This window comes from Dipodomys ordii, unplaced genomic scaffold, assembly GCF_000151885.1.
Source record: "Dipodomys ordii isolate 6190 unplaced genomic scaffold, Dord_2.0 Scaffold93, whole genome shotgun sequence".
Taxonomy (NCBI): Eukaryota; Metazoa; Chordata; class Mammalia; order Rodentia; family Heteromyidae; genus Dipodomys; species Dipodomys ordii.
The window spans coordinates 3,446,471-3,457,200 of NW_012267309.1; positions in this window are offsets into that span (position 1 = coordinate 3,446,471).

Sequence of the window (10,730 nt, forward strand, 5' to 3'; positions counted from 1 at the left end):
CCTGTGGGGTACTCACCCTGGAGCTGGTTGTTTCTGTGTGGTGTAGGTCGTCAGTTGTTGTTGCAATCCGAGTTCAGTTGGGGTGGTTGCGGGCTGGGCTGGGCGGTGGTGGCTCTGTGTGATTCTTTTCTGTCTCTGCCTCTATCGAAGCTGTTGGGTCCACAGTGTCCACGCTCAGGTGGCTTCGTCGCGGGTTGTAGAGATCCAGTGGGTCTGATGCCCGAGCCTCAGGCAGCTTCTGCGTGGGTGATCTGCAGGCAGCCCCCTGTGCCTCTGGGACCCGGGCGGCCCCCGCCGGGTCGTTGTGATCGCGAACGGCCATGTAAGATTCTTGTAACTGAGTATAAAGAATAACAATATTCAAACAATGGAGAATCTGAAAGTATATCTTCCAAAACTTAAACTCCAGAAATGTATTCTTTTTTCACTTTGATAAATATTTATATGATCAAAGGCACATAGGCATTGTCCCTTGTGTTTGTTCCCTAAGAGTATCCTCCTTTGTTCTCAACTGTGTAGAATACTATGGAATTGATCATGTCCCAGGGTATTGTAGAGCTAGCTTATACGTATGAGAGAACACATGCACTGTTTGTCTCTCTTAGCTTAGTTAACATGATTTTTTCTAGGTCCACCCATTTACTTCAAATGACAATATTATTCTTTCTAATGGCTGTGTAAAGTTCCATTGTATTATGCAAGTGTCTTTATGGTATCCTGGCTTGTGATATTCTGGGTAGATGCCCAGGAATGGTATGGCTAGGTTGTAGAGAAGATTTATGTTTAGTCAGAAATTTACTCTTATACTTTGACTTTTTGTACAGATACCTGATGGCACAGTATTATCAAAGGTAATACATTCATGATTCATATATCAATATGAATATATTCTAATAACTACATAATTGTGGGAATACCATAGAGTATACTCACAAAAACCTAGGTAATATAGTCAACCACACCATGTGGCTTCTTGATAAAATTAAGAGACATCAGAAACACAGATGTATAAAGTTGCTGCTGGTGTAAAACAGCATACTGTTTTATAGTAAACTTTTCTGTAAGTAGGAGTACCCACTAAAATAATGATAGGTATAGCACTGCAAGTATGTAAACAGTTGGCATAGTTGTTTATTACCAAGTATTACATGCTGCATATAATTATATGTGCTATATTTTTATATACAACTGGCAGTACTGGTTTGTTTATAGGAACGTTGCCACAAACACAAGTTATGCATTGTATTATATTATAATGACTATGATGTTACTAGGTGACGGTAATTTACCAGTTCCATTATAATTTTATGGGATGATTGCTGCATGTGTAGCCTATTGCTGAACAAACCTCATTATGCTGTGTGTAACTGTTATAACTTTTCTCCAAAGGTGATATACAAATGTCTGACAGGCATATGAAAAGAGTCAACATTAATGATCATCAGAAAAATGTAAATCAAAACCATAATGGAAAAACACCTCAGACCTAGTAGGAGGCAACTATTAAGAAAACTCCAAAATTTAAAACAAGTTTTGATGAGAATGTAGAAAACTGGAACGCTATGTTCTGTTAGTAGGATTAGGTGAAACATAAAAATAGTAGTGCTCCTTAAAAATATCATAAAAAATAGAAGCATCATGATCCATCAATCCCACTTCTGAGTATTTATCTAAAGGAAATGAAATCAGGGTCTCAAGGAGATATTTACATAGCCACATTCAACGGGCCATATCAAAAGATATCCTATTACATTCTAGTAAATGGATGAACGTTGAAGACATTATGCTATGTGAAATTGGCCACACAAAAATACTGTAAGTGGTGGCTCACAACTGTAATACTAACTACTCGGGAGGCCGAGATTTGAGGATCACGATTCAAAGCCAGTCCAGGCTGAAAAGTCTGTGAGATTCTTATCTCCAATTAACCACCAGAAAGCCAGAAGTGGCTGGTGGTAGAATGCTCACCTTGAACTGAAGAGCTCAGGGACAGCACCCGGGCCCAGAGTTCAAGCCCCACGACCGACAAAACAACAACAACAAAAACCAACCAAACAAACAAAAACTGTATGGTTTCAAAGATACAAGGCAAGTAGGTTCATGGAAACACAATGTAAAATTGCGGCTGTCAGGATGGGGGTGGTGGTGGGTAGTATTGAATGAATACAGTTTCAATTTTGCAAAATTAAAAAATTCTGGAGATCTGCTTCACAACAGTGTGAACATACACTACTGAGCTGTACACTCAAAATAGTTAAGATAAATTTTATGTTATGTTTTTCTTTATTCTAAAACAGGGTCTTGCTATGTAGCCAAGGCTGGTCCCAAACTCTTCATCTTCCTGCCAAGTATCATCTTTCTGCCAAGTACTCTGATTATAGGCAAGCTCTACCACAACATGCCTGTTTTATGGTGTGTGTGTGTGTGTGTGTGTGTGTGTGTGTGTGTGTGTGTGTATGTGCTCATGTGTGCGTGTGTGCATTGGTACTAGGTCCTGGACTCAGACCTCAAGTTCTTGCCTGTTCATGACTGCCACTTTACCACTTGAGCCATGAACCAGTCCAGCATTTTGCTGGTTAACTGGACATGGAGCCTCGCCAACCTTTCTGCCTAAGCTGACTTTGAACCAAAATCTTTCAGGTCTCAGCCTCCTATTTACCAGTATCTTGCTCTGTTATATTTATTTTTACTACAATAATTATATAAATAACTAAAGATGGCAATAAGAAAAAGAACACTATTGTCATTTTGTAACATTTTGGATTGTTAGAAAACAATATTAACTGTAGTTAATATGAATATTTGATTTGATAAAAATTGGTGAAGCTTTACTTTTAGAATTATACTTGCTTGGGATTTATAATTCTTGAGGAATCAGACTAAATGTAGTAGAATAACAACATGAGAACAGGAGAGAAGCTGAAACTCTCACATTCTAGAATGATTTGTTACAAGTGCCATTTAGATAAGCATGCAGATTTGACTGTCAGATCACTGATAAATACAGGAGACTTAGGGATAACACAATGAATATGAAATTTTGGCTGAATTAATGAAGGCTGGATTAGAAGGGATATTGATGGGCATCTTACTAGAATTATGTCAACTTTCAACTGTTCTGAGGGTCAAAACCTTCTCTTCCCATTGCTTTTACCAGGTTAATAAAGAATACACAAAAAATTCAAGTATAGGCTGGACACTGGTGGCTCACACTTGTAATCCTAGTTACTCAGGAGGCTGAGATCTGAGGATCATGGTTCAAAGTTAGCCTGGGCAGGAAAGTCCATGAGACTCTTATCTCTATTTATCCACTCAGAAAACTGGAAGTGGCACTGGGGTTCTAGTGGTAGAGCATTCACCTTGAGCTGAAGAGCTGAGGGACAATGCCCAGGCCCAGAGTTCAAGCCCCAGGACAAAATGCAGGTATAGGATTTTTTTTTTTTGGGTCCGGTCGTGGGGTCTGAACTCTGGGCCTGGGCGCTGTCCCTCAGCTCTTCAGCTCAAGGCTAGCGCTCTACCACTTGAGCCATAGCGCCACTTCCGGCTTTTTTCATTTTGCTTATGTGGTGCTGAGGAATCGAACCCAGGGCCTCAGGCATGCAAGGCAAGCACTCTACCACTGAGCCACCTTCCCAGCCCCAAAGGATTTTTTTAAAAATACCTAAGAACTAATTGAAACATGTCTTATCAGAGCAGTTACAGTTGATTAAGCCTGTTTCCACCAATAATTTTCCATCTCTAAAAAAACCAAAGGGTTGTGGTTCCAGCATTCATGAAGCCAAGTCTGGGCTATATGGAGACCATGAGGCCATTCTACATTACCTAGAAAATCCCTGTCTCAGAAGATGAAAAACAAATATAGCAAAGTGAAGGGAAAAACAATATCTTCTTTCCCATTTTGCTTGATTGGGAGTAATAGACTTCTCCATATTATTTTGTAGTTTGTGCTAATGGTCTAGCCTTAAGTCTCATTTGTAGCTATTGAGACATTAATTATAAGCTTTCCTGATTTCATGGTTAATTTTGAAATTTTAGATAATTAAAAAATTATATTTAATTTATTATTTCAAGTAAATGACTAAAAGTAACTATGATATTAAAATTTAAAATTTAGCCATGTTAAGGTGGCTCAGTGGTAGAGTGGTAGAGTGCTTGCCTTACATGCATGAGGCCCTGAGTTCGATTCTTCAGCAACACATAAGCAGAAAATGACGGAAGTGGTGCTGTGGCTCAAATGGTAGATTGCTAGCCTTGAGGAACAGTGCTCAGGCCCAGAGTTCAGGCCCCATGATTGACAAAAAAAGAAATCTGTGATCTGTGATCTATGAGTAGAGAGAGATGTGAACAAAGTAAATTGATTATTCATATATGATTAAAATTTAATTTTTATAATACAATGTTTATCATGGAAAGATTTGCTTTTACTAAGGACTGGACTACATGTGCTAAATTTGCCCCACAAAGAAAAAGGTCACTGAGAAATATTGATTGAGAAATCGTACACACATATGGGCAATGGCGTTCACTTGAACAGTACTCACATATATGAGGGAATCAGTAATATTCCCAGCAAAAGATGGCAAAATTATGCCATGTAGCTAATGAAGCAGACTGAGAAGCTGGGAAATAGATATAACTGACCCTGTCCAGCTGTAGGAGGAGGAAAAATGAGAGAAGGAGGAGAGAGAGATCATAATTGTGACCATGAGGTCTCCACCTGGATTAGGTCATTGAAATAGATTCTGCTCTAAGGAAATGCTGGCACTTGTGGACTTTGGCAGTCTGTCCAGACCACAGGTCACCTGCCTAGAGTTGGAATGAATTTCAAAAATGTCACACAAATGTATCCAATTCTTTCTGCTATGCCTTAGGAGTTTTAGTAAACCTAGGACCAAAGGAAAAAATTATGAAATTCTAACCATATATGAAAGTGTAGAGAATAACAGGGGATTCCCAAAGATTACCAACCTAAGGCCAATCTTGTTTCACATATATTTCCACTTACTCCACTTACCTCCATATTATTTAAAGCAAATCATGGACATCATATCATTTCGACTGAGTTATTCATGACCAGTTTTCAGAAGGCACAAGTAATCAAAGGTCCAGTCCAATAGCAAATGTATCTGTCACAGATGCTTAAAGAATCATTTCTAGCTGGGTGTTGATGGCTCTTGTCTATGATCCTAGCTACTCAGGAGGCTGAGATCTGAGAATCATGGTTTGAAGCTAGTCCAGGCAAGAAAGTCTGTGAGGTTCTTATTTACAGTAAACTACCAAAAAAACTGGAATTGGAGCTGTGGCTTAAGTGGTAGAGCACTAGCTTTGAATGAAAAAAACTCAGGGACAGTTCCCAGGCCTTGAGTTTAAGCCCCAGTACTGGCAACACACACACCCATACCCACACACACCCACTCACCTCCCCCCCCCCACAGAATAATAAATGAAGTAGCATAATCTTCGGTGCATATTATCAGAGGTTCTTATGGAGAGACCCATACATTGACAGTAATATGCTCAGAATCAAAACTCAGGCACAAGTCTGTCATCAGAAGCCTACTAATCTATACAAAAGTAAACAGGGCCTGGTGTGGGCCTTAGTCTGGTGACTCAGGGTTACTTTCCTCCTAATCCTTCTCTCACTAGTCTTGGGCCTGTGCCTGAAACTCTACATTATGTAACTTCTTTTGATTTGTCAGCACTGCAAGATTCTACTTAAAGCAGGTCAACTGGGACATTTATTTCATCATTAACAATTTCATAGTTTTATAAATAACTTTTTTCTCATTACAAAAGTAACATGAATTTATTATAGATGATTTGGAAAACCATAAAAAGGCCCAGAGAGAACATATTTTTTTTTCAGGAGCAATTTGTATCTTTTTTTTTCCTGAGATGTTATTATTAGGTAGTTGTACAAAGGTATTATAATTCCATAAGTCAGATTATGAATACATTGTTTCTTGGGGACAATGTTCACCACTTCCTTCATTCTTCCCCATTTTCCACCTCTGGTCCCTACCTACAAGTTACATAGTTCATTTTTAATATTGTGTATATTGAACACAATGGATCAACCATTTTAGCTTCTACATTTAAGTGAGATAGTGTGGTACCTGTCTTTAGGTGCCTGAGTTATTTAACTTTGTGCAGAGATCTCTAGTTCCATACATGATCTCACAAATAAAAGGATTTCCTTCTTTTTATGGGCCAAACTTTTCATTTTGTATGTGTAAACTTTTTTTGTTGTTGTTGGTTGTGGGGCTTGAACGCTGGGCATGGGTGCTGTCCCTCAGCTCTTCAGCTCAAGGTGAGACTTCTATCACTTGAGCCATAGCATCACTTTCGGTTTTCTGGTGGTTAATTGGTGATAAGAGTCTCACGGACTTTCCTGCCTGGGCTGGCTTTGAACTGTGATCCTCAGATCTCAGTCTCCTGAGTAGCTAGGATTACAGTTACTGGCGCCTAGCTTGTATACGTTTGCTTTATGCATTTATAAGTTGATAGTTACTTTGTTTGTTTTGATTTTGGCTATCGTGAACAGTACTGCAATGCACATGGAAAAGCAGATATTTCTTTGATGTACTGGTTTCATTTTTCTTTGGATATATACAACTTTGTGGGTTTGCTGGATAATGTGGTAATTCTATTTTTTAATTTTCTGAGGAAACTCCACACCATTTTCCACAATAGCTGCCCTAGTTTATATTCCCACCAACAGTGTGCAAAGGTTCATTTTTCTCCAAGCCCTTGCCACATCTTGTTATATTTAGATTTCTTTGATAATAGCCATTCTTTTATTTATTTATTTTTTGGTTGGTCGTGGGGCTTGAACTCTGGGCCTGAGTGGTGTTCCTGAGCTCTTCAGCTCAAGGAAAGCACTCTACTACTTGAGCCACAGAGCCACTTCTGGTTTTCTAAGTGGTTTATTGGAGATAAGAGTCTCACGGACTTTCCTGCCTGGTCTAGCTTTGAACCACGATCTTCAGATCTCAGTCTCCTGAGTAGCTAGGATCACAGGCATGAGCCACCAGTGCCTGGCTGATAATAGCCATTGTTTTTTGTTGTTGTTGTTGTTGGTTGTGGGGCTGAACTCTGGGCCTGGGCGCTGTCCCTCAGTATTTCAGCTCAAGGCTAGCGCTCTACCACTTGAGCCACAGCACCACTTCCAGGTTTTTCTGCTTATGCAGTGCTGAGGAATCGAACCCAGGGCCTCATGAATGCAAGGCAAGCACTCTACCACTGTGCCACCTTCCCAGCCCCATAATAGCCATTCTTAATAGGGGAGATGGTATCTTATTGTGGTTTTGATTTGCAATTTCCAAATAGACATTTTGGACATTGTTGGCCATTGGCCATTTGATGCCTTCTTTTTATTCTAAAATTTACTTTTTTGTTATCATAGAGTGATGTATAGAGAGGTTACATTTATGTAAATCAGGTAATGAGTCCTTTCCTTTTGTACAGTGTCATCTGTTCCCTCATTCTCACCCAGTCCCTCCCTGTCATCTCCCATGACTTCACTTACATGAATGTCCAGTGCACTCCACTGCTACACTTTTTCACCCTTTTTCCTTGAGCAAAGATAAAATATTAAGCACTCAATCTCAAAGGCCTTTTTAATCATCCTACATCACTTTTGTGGGCCAAATTTATATTTTAAAGATCTCTCCCTCTCTCTCTGATAGCAACAATCATTTGGAAAAATTGTCTTGAATTATCTTCTATTGTTAAAGGGTATTTCCTTGCATCCTTACCAACATTTTCTGTTTTCTTTTCCTTTGAGGATTTGAACATAGATTCTGGAGCTTGTTAGGAAGGCACTCTACAACTGGAGCCATGCTCCCATGCCTCTTTTGCTTTCTGTTGTTTTTCAGATAGAATCAATCATTGTTGCCTGGGTTGGCCTCAGACCTTACTAATCCTATCTATTCTTCCTGTGTAGCTAGGATCACAGGTGAACACCATAAAGCATACTTGGGATCACAGATGCCAACCACTGTGTTCAGCTTATTGAGATGGAGTCTCTAACATTTTGCTCCGGCTGGTGGTGAATCTTGATCCTCCTGATCTCCACATCCCAAGTAGCTGGGATTATATGCATAAACCACTGCACCTCCAATATTCTTTCTTTCTTTCTTTTTTGTTGGTTATGGGGCTTGAACTCTGGGCCTGGGTGCTGTCCCTAAGCTCATCAGCTCAAGGTGAGCACTCAACCACTTAAGCTCTCTGGTGGTTAATTGGAGATAAGAGTCTCATGGACTTTCCTGCCCTGGCTGGCTTAGAACCATGATCCTCAGATCTCAGACTCCTGAGTAGCTAGGATTACAGGTGTGTGCCACCAGTGCCCGGCTTCCAATATTATTTCTTACAACAAAGTGAACTTAATTCATTTAAATATGTACCTTTTTAACTCTGAGCCTATTAGTTTTACCTCATAACAGAATCGGTTAAGTTTAACTAGAGAGTGATAGTGGTGAGATAGATGAACAAAAAGGAAGGCCCATGGGAATTGGTTAGGGTTCTTTACCAATAAAACTAAAATATGGTTTCTAAAAGTTGAGCCCACAACTTTTCTGATACAATGGGGAATCTCTGAGTCAGGGGTGAGGAATCTCCAGCCCTTGGTCATATGTATAGCAAAATCATTTGATAGATGACCAGATAGTTATGTATGTTTCTGGTCAGCTGCCTGGACCTGTATTGATAATGTTATAAATATCCAAATGGCCCTTGACAAACAAGATTCCCCACCTCTGAGAGTTAAAAGATATTACACACACACACACACACACACACACACATACAGCTTCCCCTTCCCCTGGGGAGAAAGGCCCAGAGGGTCTCTTCCTTACTCTCAATTCTCAGAGTAACTATCACAATTCAGTTCAATCCTGTTAAAGACCCCTAATGTGTAGAAGACCAATTCTTTTCAGACCATGTGGCTTTAGGTCCTATTCACCACTTCTGGTCCTATTTTCCCTTTAAGAAAGCAACAATTATAAGGCTGTCCAATTTTACTTACTTGAAGCTTTTATTATGGAATTAAATCAAATCAAGCATTTGAATTTATTTTATAAACTTTGACTTCTACAAAGAAGGATGGCAGGGCAATTAGATTCAAAATTTGGCAAGTCAAAATTGAGCACAATAAAAATTCCTTAAATTTGCTAATGAGTGCAGGAAGGTGTTCACACCTTTGAGGCTCATGAGAACAGAGACTATCTGAAGGTGAGTTGGGGCAAATATGCTAGTTCTGTGTAACTGTTGCCCCTAACAGTATTACTTCTCTGCCAAGTGCACAACTTGTATCTAAGATGGAGTATGGTGCAACTTTGTTATGCTTCTACAATTGTATACTGGTATGGTTTTGAAACCTTTCTGGTTTTCTCTCTTTCTTTTTTTTTTGGTCTACTGGTGTAACTCAGTTGGCTTAAAACTTCATCCACTGTTCTCATCTGACAAACACTTTCAAAGTTTACTATGCTTACGACATTCTGGGAGGTTATACTTGTTTTGGGGTGTGGGGAGACATACCAGGCAAACACAGCCTGAGCACTGAGTGGAGAGGCAGTTGCTTTGATCATCTTCTAGAGATTGCAGCAAATGTTCAGAAAAATTATGTAAAGTTACATATTGTTACAAATACCAGCTACAATGCTTTATCTAATATGGGTTAAGGTACTTCTCACGTACTTGGGATTAATGGCACTGCTTTTTAATTCCAGCTAATGTTTTAAATCATTGTATTAATTTTGAAGACTAATATGAACATATGGAAATTTTCAAAAAAGGCAAAAGCAAGTCTCTCTTCTATTCAGAACTCCCTTCCTCCACTCCACATTTTTTTTGTTTCCTTCTCGGTTCTTAATCAGAGTTTAGTATCAGCAGGTCTGTCTTTTAAAAGTACTTATTGTTCCGGGTCCCTTGGGTCTATAAGTTAAATGACAAATTACAGCATATCTAATCTGTTCCACCTCAAAAAGTCCACGACGTTTACAAAATTCCACTGCAAAAAAGTGGTGCAAAAGAGACGTCTAGCCCTAACTTGGTCCAACATTTCGATCAGCAGAGGGGCAGATGAAGACAAGCTACATCGAATATACCGTACCAGATTTAGAACTCCTGAAGGGTAGAACATGAACGCCAGCACTTTCAGGATCTGGGGCTCACATAATCGGATAAAGGTCCCATCTAGGATGTAAAGTCCACCCGCAACTCACAAAAGAACCCCCGCACCCCAACCCCAGGTCCCAGGCTGCCTCCGAACTCTAAACGGGAACGGGGCGGGGAGAACTAGGGGGCGTCACGTGACTCGAGCTCGGCCCTCCCCCTTCCCCCAGCAGGACCCGCCCACCGGAGGCCCCACCAATCCTGAGGGGCATCAAATTTGGTCCGTGCGGGGGAGGGGTGGTATTTTGCCGGGGAAGCTCTTCGTATTTACTACAAGTTGGGCTCGCTGGCCTCGGACACTCCCCTGATCCCCTCCGTAGGACCAGTCTGGACAAGTGGGAGGGGCAGCGGAGAGCACAGCCAGACCACGTGCAAGCTGACGCAGCGCGGCCGCGCCTCCGACGCCCGCGGAGGAGCTTGAGAAAACAAGGCGTGGGCGGAGGGACGCAGTCCCCAGCACGCTTGCGCGCTCGCGCCCTCGCCCTCCCACCCCTTACAGATCCACGCGACGCGGCGTGGTGACGCTCGCGCGGCCCGAGGAGGGGCGGGGCCGGGCC